A 14,365-nucleotide genomic window follows, 5' to 3' on the forward strand; every position below is an offset into this window, starting at 1 on the left:
GAGCATTTGGAATTGGGTCAAAATTGAGGATGACACTAATTTGGATTAATTGGATGTTAAACGCTTTTGTTAAGTGTTAAATGATGCTTTTGATGTAATTACTCGCGAGAAGTGATTTTAGGTTAAAATTTGGTGTTTTAGCAATAACGTCAAACTTGGTCAACCATGGAATGGGTTTTGTGTAAAATACGAGCTAGTATGCGTTTAGAGGTTAAAGTTGACATATTTGGGTATTTCGGGAACGCGGGAACTAGTCTCGTTAGTTTTGGACCTTCGGGTAGGGCTAAAAGTGCAAAAGGGTGTATTTTGCACTTGTTGTTCATTTGGGCGGGTCAAGAGTCCAAATGGGGTTGTATGTTGATTATGTGTATACCTATATGCATATTATAGGTAAAATCTTGCTCGGTTGCGTGTGGTGAAGATTTCGCGCATGGTTTGTAATGCTCGACTTCACGAGGTGAGTGGAATGATTATGCATATGTGTATATAATGTATTTACTTGTACGAGATTCGATGTGGGTTTAAGTTCGAGCGGTCAATACCACATCGGGTCAATATATGATATGGGTTTAAGTTTGGGCGTTCGATGCCATGTCATATATGTGTGTGGGCATGTAGTGTGGGTTTAAAGTTCCGGTGTTCGATACCACATTACACGTGACGGATGGGTTTAAAGTTCGGGCGATCGATACCACTCCGGGGTTAGTGTTATAATTTGTTTTGCACTAACGGTTGTTGGGAACACCAATGGGAAATTCGAAGTACCATTCCTTGTACTATTGGTTAACCATGGTTATGTGTTGTAGTGTAGCATATTATATTGTTCGAGTTATATATGCTATTATTTGTGCTAGCTTGTGGTCTTGGAGATTTAGTGATATACTTTGCGATGGTATGCCATGTAAATTGCTAGCGTGTATGAGGTATTTGTGTAAGTGTTTGTAAGTAGGTATATTATATATGTATATGTATAATTATTGCATTCACTAAGCTTTATGCTTACCCCTTGATAGTTATGCGAGGTGTATATAAAATAGCTATTATATTTTAGCAGAAAATACTATTAAATACGATACAATTTTACACAAGATATTTATTTATTTAGAGAATGGATATACTTAAACCTTGCTACAACACTTATAGGCAGTGTACCTAATCGTACAGTAGTGTAGTTTTTAGTAAGTCCGGTTCGTTCCACAGGGAAAATCTTTAAACAAAGCTTAACGCTATATTAGTTTACTTTTATAAAAATACAAATATATATATAAGTAATATTATTATTATTATAAAGGGGGGTTTTTACCGTTTAATGACCGGTTTGTCGATTTTAAAACTTTAGTCGCAGTTAAAACCAAATGTAAAATATTAAAAATAAATACAACACTTAAATTAAAGCGTAACGTAAATAACGATAATGAAATTGCGAATAATAAAAGTGCGATAAAATAAACTTGCGATAATTAAAAAGTACGATAATTAAAAGTGCAATTAAATACAATAACAATAAAAATGCGATAATTAGAAGTGCAATTAAATATAAAATAAAGGAAATTAAATATGAAATAAAAGAATTATGCTTATTTAAACTTCCGTAATCATGATGTTTGACGTGTTGATTTTAGTTTTATGCCCATGGGTTAATTGTCCTTTGTCCTGGATTATTTAATATGTCCGTCTGGTTTTTGTCCATAACAGTCCATCAGTCATAAATATAAAGTGCGAGTGTCCTCGTCAAATTATCCTTATACCCGAAGTTAAATATTCCAACTAATTGGGGACTTAACCTGTAACAAGATTTTAATACTTTGTTTAATAATTACACCAGGATGTCGACTGAGTGTAACCCAAGGTTTTAATATTTTGTTATCAATTATACCAAGTGTCCTTGTACATAATTTCACCCCTGTTTTAATTATTCTAGTGGCTATTAATCCATTCCTGTGCCCGGTTAAATGAACGATTATTCGTACATATAAATACCCCGCCCATCGTGTCCGATCGAGTGTATATGGTAATTTATAGGGACGCCCAATTGTAAATATTTATATTAACATTAACAAACTATCATTTAGTTAAACAAATATAAAGCCCATTAATAGCACATAGTCTAATTTCCACAAGTATCGTTCTTTTGTCCAAACCCCAATTATGGTACAAAGCCCAATTACCTAATTTTAGTAATTAGCCCAACATCATGATTACTTCGGATTAAATAAGCATAATAATAACTTAGCTACGAGACATTAATATAAAAAGGTTGAACATAACTTACAATGATTAAAAATAGCGTAGCGTTACACGGACAGAATTTCGACTTACACCCTTACAACATTTGCTAACATACCTTTATTATTAGGATTAAAATTAAAATTAAAATTAAAATTAAAATATAAATATAAATATTTACGTATAGATATAGAGAGGATGGATATATATTGGTTTTTTTGTGATCAGAATTCGTTTACTTTTATAGGGAGTTTCAGAATTTGGGGCTCCGCGACTCGCGGCCCTTTTTGCCTTCAAACTCCGCGAGTCGCAGAGTTTGAAAATACAGCTCACAAACTTTGGAGTCTTTCTTGCCGACGGATTTTTATTATTTATATAATATATAAATAATTATAAGAATTATTTAAATATTATATTATATTTATGTGCATAGTTGACTTGTAATTTTTAGTCCGTTGCGTCAGGCGTTGAGAGTTGACTGTGGTCCCGATTCCGGATTTTCGAACGTCCTTACGTACAATTTAATATCTTGTACTTTGCGTTTTGAATCTTGTACTCTTGTAATTTCGAGACGTTTCTTATCAATAATTGGAACCTCTTTGATTGTATTTTGTACTTTTGAGCTTTTTGGTCGTTTGCATCTTCAATTCGTTGAATCTGTCTTTTGTCTTCACCTTTTATTATTTAAACGAATATCACTTTTAAATAGAACAATTGCAACTAAAAGCTTGTCTTTCTTGAGGAATAATGCTATGAAATATATGTTCGTTTTTAGCATTATCAAATATTCCCACACTTGAGCGTTGCTTGTCCTCAAGCAATATCGTCTTGAAATACTAGAATCACTTCTTTATTCTTCACACTTTGTACATCAGTGATTTCTATACGGCGGTATAAACAATGGTAGTAACGATATGGTTTACAGTCCCACATGACTATAAAAATTTAGATCCATTAAGGAAATTGGATCTTTATGAAAACATTTGATCTTTTGAAAATTAAATCTAGTTTTTACCCTAGATAAGTTTTTCGGAATAACCCTTCACCGGTGTTTTGCAAAATATTTTTGTGGGTTTGGTGGGTTTCAGATTTGAAAATTTTAGCTCAAAACTTATGGTTTTCTGTCACCCACTTGCTAACCTTGTATTTGGAAAGCAACACGTCCAGTTTACTTGTCCCGTATATTACCTTTCGGTAAACTACCGTCCGGTTGTAAAGGAAAGCGTTGAACAAGCAACTGTTAAGGCAATGTCCCCTGACATGCTTTTAATTATGGTCTATAACGTGTCGGACGCAATTACTATCCTTGGTAGGAGCAATAGTAAAGCTCACCCTTATAATTTTTCGGTCTGGCACAAGGTCCTGTCCTTGACCATGCTATGCAACCACCGTTCTTACGGTTGACACCCGATTTAGTTCAGGTGACCTAATGAATTCCAGGTGAATTCCTAGGATTTTACGTTCAATGGTAATGAACGCATTGAAAATAGGGTTTTCAGAAAACAAATCGGTTTGTAATTTTGATCAAAATATTTTCTCGTTCAAGCTCGAGTTTAGATATCATTGAATTCCATGAGTTTGTAATTCTCAATCTTTAAGGTCAATCTCAAGGATTGAGTAATATCAGGCTTAAAAGCTGATTTTTGATCTTTTAAGGAGATTATCCTTTCTAGGGATCTGATTCATTAGTCTTATCCAGCTAATTTGCATGGTGCCCCCCATTGTACGAGATAAATCCTTCTCATGGTTAGGATAAATCTGACCACTTGGCGACCCTGTTTAATGCTGAGGTCCGTGGATTTCCTGCTGATTTTAGTGATGACTTTTCTAGATTTTTCGTCAACCTACAGCTGGTCTGGACGACAACTTCCTGACTTAAATCAAGAAGCGCGTGTCTTTTTCGGAAGACTTTACTTCCTTTTAATGATGGAATTGATTCATCGTGTAGATCCATCTTTCATACAGTAAATCAGGTAAAACTTTTTAGTTTAGTCCAAAGCAAAAGTATTTTCAGTTATTTGTACAAAAATATGTGATATATGTTTTGAATAACTTGGAGAATTTTCCCACACTTGGCTTTTATTTTCCTTTTTATTGTCCTCTATTCCATTTTAAATGAATTTTAACATTTTGGTTTGTTTCTCAATTTATGTCCTTTCCGAGCTTACAATAATTTCGGTGTTAAAACCTAGTTTTATCGTTCATAAATATGTATAAACATGATTTTGAGTTCATTTAATTGAAAATTTTGAAAAATTTTACTAGAATTGGGTAGTCAGTATATAAGACTAGGGCTGTTCTTTATTATCAGAGAGCACTAGATTCTAATACAACTACTGCTTTACTAGTATTTTTAATGGTAACCAAGTGTTTAAGATAAAAATTATAAAATCCGAAAGAATTTAACCCCTTCCCACACTTAAGATCTTGCAATGCCCTCATTTGCAAGAAATCAGTAACAATTTAAATTATTGAGGGTGATTTGTGTGAAAATGATTAAATTTTTACCAAAGTTTCCAAATATATTGGCGTTTGTTTGCTGAATGATAAATGGTGCACATCATTTGTTCATTCCGTCTTGTTGTTATTTCACATATATTTTGCATCTTGTCGTCAAAATTAGTTGCTTTTGCTGAACTTAATGCCAGTCTTTGAAAATGCGTTGTTTTACCCTGTTGTGTACATAAGATAAACTGCAAACATATATACATATTTTTGAAGTTTGGTATATTACCCCACATTCAAAAATTATTAAAATCTAAGAATAAAAGTTAGAAAATTATAAAAACTATTACAATATTAACATAAGTATTAAACGTATCAACATTACAAATTACAAAATAAATAAAACTAAGTAGACTAGGGATGATACTGATACCAATAGGGGTTCCATGCATAACCATAGGTGCTATAGAATGCTTCGGCTGGGTTATACGTAGGATACGGTGGTTGCATCTCTATAGACCAGGGAGGGAATATGGGTTTTGGAGTAGGAATATAGTTTCTACCTATATGTTGGCAATGAGCTATGATTTGGTTTTGATGAACTTGCCAATCTTCAAATGCTCTCTGTCTAGCATTTTCGTACTCCCGTGAAGCTATAAACCTTTGCATTTCTTGCATTTCATTTCCCCCTCCTACATTACCTTCTTGTTGGTTTCTCTCAACCTGTGGATGTCTACCATGGTATTGTACTGCAGCGTTATTTCGCCTCTTCAAAACTTCCGCACCATGGTATACATTTAAACCTATAGTATCGCGGGGTTCTGGTTCTTCGACTAATAATCCCCCCCGACTTATATCCACACCGAGATATTCAGCAATCAAAGTAATAAAAATACCACCTCCTATTATGTTATTCGGTCTCATCCCCCTAATCATAGCTGATAAATAATAACCCACACAATAAGGTATACTTACAGCGCTTTGTGGGTCTCGAATACACATATGGTAAAACAAATCCTGTTCATTTACCTTTTCCTTGTTCTTACCTCTTTGTGTAATCGAATTAGCTAAAAACCTATGAATCACTCTTAATTCAGCTCTATCTATATCCAAATAAGAGTAATTTCCCCCTTTGAATCGGTGATGGCTTGTCATTTGACTCCATACACCATGTGTATCAAAATTTTCATCTATCTTTCTACCATTTAGTATCAACCCTCTACAATCGGCAGATGCTAACTCCTCAGGCGTATATATACGTAAAGCCTGAGCCATGTCTAGTAAAGACATGTGGCGCATCGAACCTCCTAACAAAAATCTAATAAAAGATCGATCGGTTAAACTAGCTACCCGATCATTTAATTCTATACTACATAACAATTCTTCACACCATACTTTATATACAGGTCTACGCATGGTGAATAAACGTACCCAGTCGTTAAAAGTAGAATTACCATACCTCTGTGCAAGTAATTCCCTAATTGGCCCGGCCAATTCTACAGCTTCTAATGGTCCCCATTCTATGACCCTAGGTACCTCAACAACTTTAGAATGAAGAGTATGCAAACCCCTTTGGTATTTTGGATAATCTATCCAAAGTCTGTCAAATCTCAGGTTCGGGTGCAAATCTTCCAAGTGCATATCAGAAAATGTCATGACTGGATGAGGTATATCTTGCTTGTAGTAGTTATCCACCTCCTGTTGTTCCGCATTCTCAGCAGGAGCATTGCGAGCTTGAGATGAAGATTCACCCCTTTCAGTCTGCAAAACACATCAAACACAATTTTTGTGCATCTAAATATGCATTAGTGTCAGCAAAATCATTAATCAAAATAATTACAATGACATGATCAATTTATATCAAACTTAAGCTCATTTTCATATTTTCATCAAATCTACACTTTTTCAAATAAGCATATACGAAAATGTTCGCCAAATTCATAAGCATTCAACTCAAATAACATGTCAAAATAATCATTACTAGCAATTAAACAAGTTTCAAATGGCATTATCTCTCAAAAATCAAGTTCATGAATTTTTAGACTTGAAGAAGTCCACTTTAATTCTCAAAATCATGTTTAGGCTCAAAGTTTGGATCATTTAACTACCTAAACATGTTACACTACTTAATTTAGCAACAATTCATGACAAAAATCGGCCATAACCTGTTTATATCAAAAAGCCCCAAATTGCTCAAGAACACAAACCCTAGATTACTCAAAATTTGAAGTTTAAGGCTTCTAATCATGTTAAATAGCATCAATCTAAGTTATACAAGCATAATACATAAACAATTTAAGCATAATTACACTAAAAAGCATCAAAATCAAATTGGGTATAAAATTGCTCAAGAACACTAATTTTTGGATTAAATGGTGTTTAGGTGTAGAAATTTACCGTTTTTCTTGAGTAATTCCTTGATAGCATCCTTCTCAACATGATTTTAGTAAAAGATTTGATGATTAACGGTTAAAAATTGTGATTTTGGGGGTGTTTTTGCGGGTTTTTTCGGCAGTATTTTCGCAGTTTTTTTTTTTTGAGTTTGTGGTGTGGACTGAGCTGTTCTGCGTTTATATTTTTTTTCTGGATTTTAGGAACTCGGCGAGTCGCGGGGTTTAAACCTTCAAACTCCGCGAGTCGCGGAGTTTGTTAATTTTTTTTTTTTTATAACATCTTATACTAATTAAAACAATTAAGTAATTAATTTTAAAATTTTGTTTCCCTTGTTATTTAGGACGAGGTCGTTTCAGATCGATGTCCTAGTCCGTCCTTCGACAAAATTTTAAAATTTGTCTTTTTGTAGCGATTGTTTTAAAAGCTAAGATTTTTGGGTTTTTTAATGTTTTTGGCATACTTTAATTCAATAAGATTAAAAATAATGATAATAAAAGTTCTCGTCCCTCCCTCGGGTAAAGCAATTTCGATTTAAAGACCTAGTCTTCAACTTACGACGAATTTTAAAAATCATATTTTTAACTTAATGAGATAAAGTAAATTTTTGTTTTTAAATTCACACAATTTAAATATAAAATTCAAAATTAATATTAAAAATTCACACCAAACTTAAAATTTGAAATGCATAAAAATAAAAATTCATATTTTAAAAACTAAAAATTCACACCAAACTTAATTTAAAAATTCATATTATAAATTCACACCAAACTTATATTAATTTTTCAAATATTTACAATTTTAAAAATATTGTTTTTACAAAGTTTACAATATTAATTTAAGATTTAAATATTAATTTTAAAAACATGGTAAAAATAAAATTAAAAATCTTTTTGGCTTTTTTTTCCACTTTAATCAATCAAATATTATCAAAAATATGCGCCCCTCTTTTCGGTAAAGTAATTTCGGTTCCATGACCTAATTTAACTCATGACGAATTTTTGAAATATTTTGGGTTGATTGATTAAAGATATTTATACCTTAAGAATAAACGTTAAATTTCGCAGTGATGTAATAAATTTTTGAATGATATCAATAATTTCGGTCGCCAAACCTAATTTTATTCAATACCAATTTAATACTTTATAGCGAACAAATTAGCGTTTATTATCAAAAGGTTAAAAATAAAAATAAAAATAAAAAATTGTATAAACATACCTGTGAAATAGATTTCTTAGTTATATGATCTATCCCATTCATAAGATAGTCGGTTTAATTAGTTTTCCATAGCTACATAGGCGTAACCTCGAGCATTCAGTGTCTTTTCTTCTAAACATATGAACGGTCCGTCTCTGCATAAAGTAACAAATTCGGTATTTGAATAGGTTTGATTATTTGAACATTTACCTCCATGTGACCATTTTCCGCATTTGTGACATCTTTCTAGGTGTCGTGCTCTTCTTTTCGCTGCGGATTTTGATTTTCCTTTACCAAATTGTAACTTATTATCTTCGCATCTGGATTCTTTTCTAACTCCGTCCAATCTTTCTCTGATTACTGATACTATTTCACTCGGAAGTGTGTCATTATTACGTTTAGTGATCAAAGCGTGTAGCATTAGACCATGGTTTAGTTCACAGGCAGTCTTCATTTCCTAAAAAAAATAAAAATTCAGAATGGGGGAGAAGACTAGTTCTTTAGGGTCTGCTAGGGAAAGACCATTCGGGTTCCATTTTCGAGAACTACACGAAAACAGACAATCTAACTCTAACAGAAATACATATTATCCTTTAAAGACTTGATTCTCCCCACACTTAGTTAGCTGTGGTGTCAAATTGTGATTAACTTCGTTGTTGACTTTCATCGGACTATCTATGTAGTGTTTAACTCTGTGACCATTAACTTTAAATTCAATCCCATTTGAATTTATTAATTCTATTGTTCCGTATGGAAAAACTCTTTTAACTATGAATGGTCCAGACCATCTTGATTTCAGTTTTTCAGGAAATAGCTTGAATCGTGAATTGAAAAGAAGAACTCTGTCTCCTTCCTTAAATTCTTTTGAACTTCTGATTCTTTTATCATGCCATTTCTTCGTTCTTTCTTTATAAATTAATGAATTATCGTATGCTTTATGTCTTAATTCTTCTAATTCGTTTAGTTGACTTAATCGTAGACGTCCGGCTTCATGTAAATCAAGATTACATGTCTTCAAAGCCCAAAATGCTTTGTGTTCAATTTCTACTGGAAGATGACATGATTTTCCATAAACAAGTCTAAAAGGTGTGGTTCCAATTGGAGTTTTGTAGGCTGTTCTAAAAGCCCAGAGTGCATCCTCCAATTTAATGGACCATTCCTTCGGATTTGATCCTACGGTTTTCTCTAGAATACGTTTTAAAGCTCGGTTGGTATTTTCAACTTGTCCACTTGTTTGTGGATGATATGCGGTGGAGATTTTATGAGTTACTCCATATCTTTTAAGAACTTTCTCAAGTTGATTATTACAGAAATGAGTACCCCGATCACTTATTAAAGCTTTCGGAGTTCCAAACCTTGCAAAAAGACGTTTTAAAAAGTTTACTACAACTCGTGCATCGTTAGTTGGGAGAGCTTGTGCTTCCGCCCATTTAGATACATAATCAATGGCTACGAGAATATAGAGATTATTATGAGATTTTGGAAATGGACCCATAAAGTCAATACCCCAAATGTCAAATACTTCACATACTTGGATGACATTTTGTGGTATTTCATCACGTTGACTTATTTTTCCAGCCCTTTGACAAGCATCACAGGATTTGCAAAGAAGGTGTGCGTCTTTGTAAATTGTAGGCCAATAGAATCCAGCATCATAAACTTTTCTTGCTGTTAGTTGAGGCCCATAATGCCCTCCTGTTGGTCCTGTTTGACAATGGTTTAATATTTTACTAGCTTCATCTTCAAATACACATCGGCATATTATTCCATCGGGACAACTTTTAAACAAATGTGGATCTTCCCAAAAATAGTGTTTTATATCACTGAAGAATTTCTTTCGTCTTTGGTACGATAATCCTTTTTCAAGGAATCCACATACTAAATAGTTTGCATAGTTTGCAAACCATGGAATTTCTTTATAATCTATCTTCAATAGATATTCATCAGGAAAGTTATCTTGTATGGCCGATTCATTTAGAACTTCTAATTCGGGATTTTCAAGACGAGAAAGATGATCAGCGGCGAGATTTTCTGCTCCTCTTTTATCTCAGATTTCAATATCAAACTCTTGTAAGTGTAAGATCCAACGGATTAATCTTGGTTTAGCATCTTGTTTTGAAAATAGGTATCTAAGAGCAGAATGGTCGGTATAGACCACCGTTTTTGCTAGAACGAGATATGATCGAAATTTGTCAAAAGCAAAGAAAATAGCAAGGAGTTCTTTTTCAGTAGTTGTATAGTTCGTTTGTGCTCCTTGTAACGTCTTACTAGCATAATATATAGGTTGAAATCGTTTTTCAATCCTTTGTCCTAAAACGGCTCCGATTGCAAAATCACTTGCATCGCACATTAGTTCAAATGGTAGATTCCAATTTGGTGTTATCATGATCGGCGCATTAGTTAGTTTCTCTTTAAGAATATTAAAAGATTTGATACACTCATCTGAAAAGATGAATGGAGCATCCTTTTCTAGGAGTTTATTCATAGGAGTGGCAATTTTAGAAAAATATTTTATGAAACGTCGGTAAAAACCGGCATGCCCTAGAAAACTCCTAACTCCTCTAACATTGGTGGGATGTGGAAGTTTAGCAATTACATCTACTTTAGCTCTATCCACTTCAATTCCTTCTTTTGAAATTTTATGTCCAAGAACAATACATTCTTTAACCATAAAATGGCATTTCTCCCAATTAAGAACTAGATTTGATTGTTCGTATCTAATAAGCATTCGTTCCAGATTAACTAGACATGATTCAAATGTATCACCGAAGACTGAAAAGTCATCCATGAAAACTTCCATGCATTCTTCTATCATGTCATGAAAAATCGCCATCATACACCTTTGAAAGGTTGCAGGGGCGTTGCAAAGTCCAAATGGCATGCGTTTGTAAGCAAAAGTACCATAAGGGCACGTGAATGTGGTTTTCTCTTGATCTTCGGGTGCTATTGGAATTTGAAAATATGCGGAAAATCCATCTATAAAACAATAGTAACTATTTCCGGCTAATCTTTCCAACATTTGATGAATGAAAGGTAAGGGAAAGTGATCTTTTCTGGTGGCGTCATTTAATTTTCTATAATCAATACATACACGCCATTCTGTTACAGTCCTAGTAGGAATAAGCTCATTTTTTCATTTGTAATGACAGTCATGCCACCCTTCTTAGGCACGCATTGAACTGGGCTTACCCATGGACTATCAGAGATTGGATAAATTAGACCTGCATCTAGCAGTTTAATAATCTCTTTCTTAACTACATCTTGCATATTAGGATTTAGTCTTCGTTGGCGTTGCACATACGTTTTATGACCTTCTTCCATAAGGATTTTATGTGTGCAATACGAAGGACTTATTCCTTTAATATCATGAATCTACCATGCAATGGCTGGTTTATGAGCTTTCAACACAGAAATGAGTTGTGATTTCTCATTTTCATTAAGAGAAGACGATATTATTACAGGTAATTCAGATTCACCATGTAAATAAGCGTATTCCAAATGGTTTGGAAGTGGCTTTAACTCTAATTTCGGAGGTTCTTCTATCGATGATTTGTATCGATATCTGTCTTCTTCTTTTAGCATTTGAATTTCTTCTGTTGTTGGTTCATATCCATTAGCTATAAGTGTAGCTAACATTTCAGCTTCATCAATTGGTTCATTACCTTCTCCTAAAGAACATTCTCCTGTTCCTTGTAATTCTGGAAATTCTTCTAATAATTCTGCATGTGTATCTATAGTTTGAATATAATAACATGTATCATCTGCAGATTGTGGTTGTTGCATTGCTCTATCAACTGAAAAGGTAACACTCTCATCCTCTATACTTAGGGTCAATTTCTTACCGAACACGTCTATCATTGCTTTAGCCGTGTTTAAGAATGGTCTTCCTAATATGAGAGGAACTTGAGAATCTTCTTCTATGTCCAAAACAACAAAATCTACTGGAAATACTAAAGTACCAACTTTAACTAGCATGTTCTCCATTATCCCTCTAGGATATTTTATTGATCTATCGGCTAGTTGTATGCTTATTCTGGTTGGTTTCAATTCTCCAAGGTCTAGTTTAGCGTATAGTGAATACAGCATTAGATTTATACTAGCACCTAAATCTGCCAATACTTCTATTGAACTAAGACTACCCAGAAAACATGGAATTGTGAAACTTCCTGGATCAGATAGTTTTTCTGGTATCTTATTCAACAGCACTGCTGAACAATTAGCATTCATGGTAACAGCCGAGAGTTCTTCCATTTTCTTTTCTATTTGAGATTAGATCTTTCAAGAATTTAGCATATCTAGGCATTCATGAAATCACATCAATGAAAGGAAGATTTACATTTATCTGTTTAAACATATCCAAGAATTTGGATTGCTCGGCTTCAAGTTTCTCTTTCTTCATTTTACTCGGGTAAGGAAGTGGTGGTTGGTATGGTTTAACATAAGGTTTAGCCTTAACTGTGTTATCTTCATTAACCTTTTCAACTACCGGTTCTTTTTCCTTATCTTGATCAGGTTGTGGTTCTTGTGGAGTAGGAATAGCTTCATCAGAAGTTACAGGTATTTCAGGTGGTTTAAGTGTTGTACCACTTCTTGTGGTAATGGCTTTAGCTGTTTCATTTCGGGGGTTAGCATTTGTATCACTAGGTAGACTTCTCGGTTTTCTTTCACCTATTAACCTTGCTAGGTTACTTACTTCTTGTTCCAGATTTTGAATAGAAGCTTGTTGATTTCTAAATGCTTGAGCATTTTTTTCATTAGTTTGTTTCTGAGATGTGAAAAACTGCGTTTGAGTTTCAACTAGCTTCGTCATCATATCTTCTAAATTCGGATTTTTATCATCGGTTTGTTGTGGTGGTTTGTTTTGAAAATTAGGTCTTTGCTGATTGTAAGTATTATTGGATACTTGTTGATTGCTAGGACCTTGTTGGTTGTTGTATGGAATATTTCTGTTATAATTCTGGTTTTGATTGTAAATCAGTCTTGGCGGTTGATAATTATTCTGATAATTATTTCCAGGCCTTTGGTTTATGTATGAAATATTCTCTCTTTGTTCCATTGTTAATTCAATACTGAGACAATCTTTTGTCAAATGTGGTCCTCCACACTGCTCACAACTAATTCGTATTGAGTGAATATGTTTAGTCATCTTTTCCATTCGTCTCTCGACAACATCTATCTTTGCGGAAATGGAATCTAAGTCATGGCTAGAATCGGCTCTAGCTGCTTTAGATGATCTAACGATATCTTTTTCTTGGTGCCACTCATGTGAGTGGGAAGCAGTGTTATCAATAATTTTGTAAGCATCAGTTTCGGTTTTCTTCATAATAGAACCACCAGCTGCTATATCTATGTCTTTCCTTGTAGTGATGTCGCATCCTTGGTAGAATATTTGTACTATTTGACAGGTGTCTAAACCATGTTGCGGACATCCTCTTAACAACTTTCCAAATCTAGTCCACGCCTCATATAGAGTTTCATTTGGCTTCTGTGTAAACGTAACAATTTCTGCTTGAAGTCTTACGGCTTTAGATGCCGGAAAGAATTGTTTAAGAAATTTTTCAACTAAAACGACCCATGTATCAATCGCCCCTTCAGGTAACGATTCCAACCAATCTTTGGCTTCTCCCTTTAAAGTCCAGGGAAATAACATGAGATATATCTGTTCATCCTCAACTTCTCGGATTTTAAATAGTGTGCAGATCCTATTAAAGGTACGTAGATGTTCATTTGGATCTTCCTTCAGCGCACCACTAAATTGGCATTGATTAGTCACCATGTGTAGAATTTGTCCTTTGATTTCATAATCTGGCGCATTAATGTCTGGATGAGTAATTGCGTGACCTTGGCCAGTGCGTTTAGCTCTCATTCGGTCTTCCATACTTAAAGGTTCCAGATTCTCCATAATTGAATTTGTTGAATCGGAATCACTAGAGGATTCTGATTTTATGGTTCGTTCCTCAACAATCTCTGTTTGAATGATTGGTGGTTCCGGAGGAAAATTTAATGGTTCAGGATCTACGAATCGTTCCTGAATATTCTTCGGATTCTCAATTGTGAGGTCGGGTTCAAAAAATGGATTATCGGAAATTTGAACTGGAGTACTTGG

This window comes from Rutidosis leptorrhynchoides, chromosome 1 (genome assembly GCF_046630445.1).
Source record: "Rutidosis leptorrhynchoides isolate AG116_Rl617_1_P2 chromosome 1, CSIRO_AGI_Rlap_v1, whole genome shotgun sequence".
In the NCBI taxonomy this organism is placed as follows: domain Eukaryota; kingdom Viridiplantae; phylum Streptophyta; class Magnoliopsida; order Asterales; family Asteraceae; genus Rutidosis; species Rutidosis leptorrhynchoides.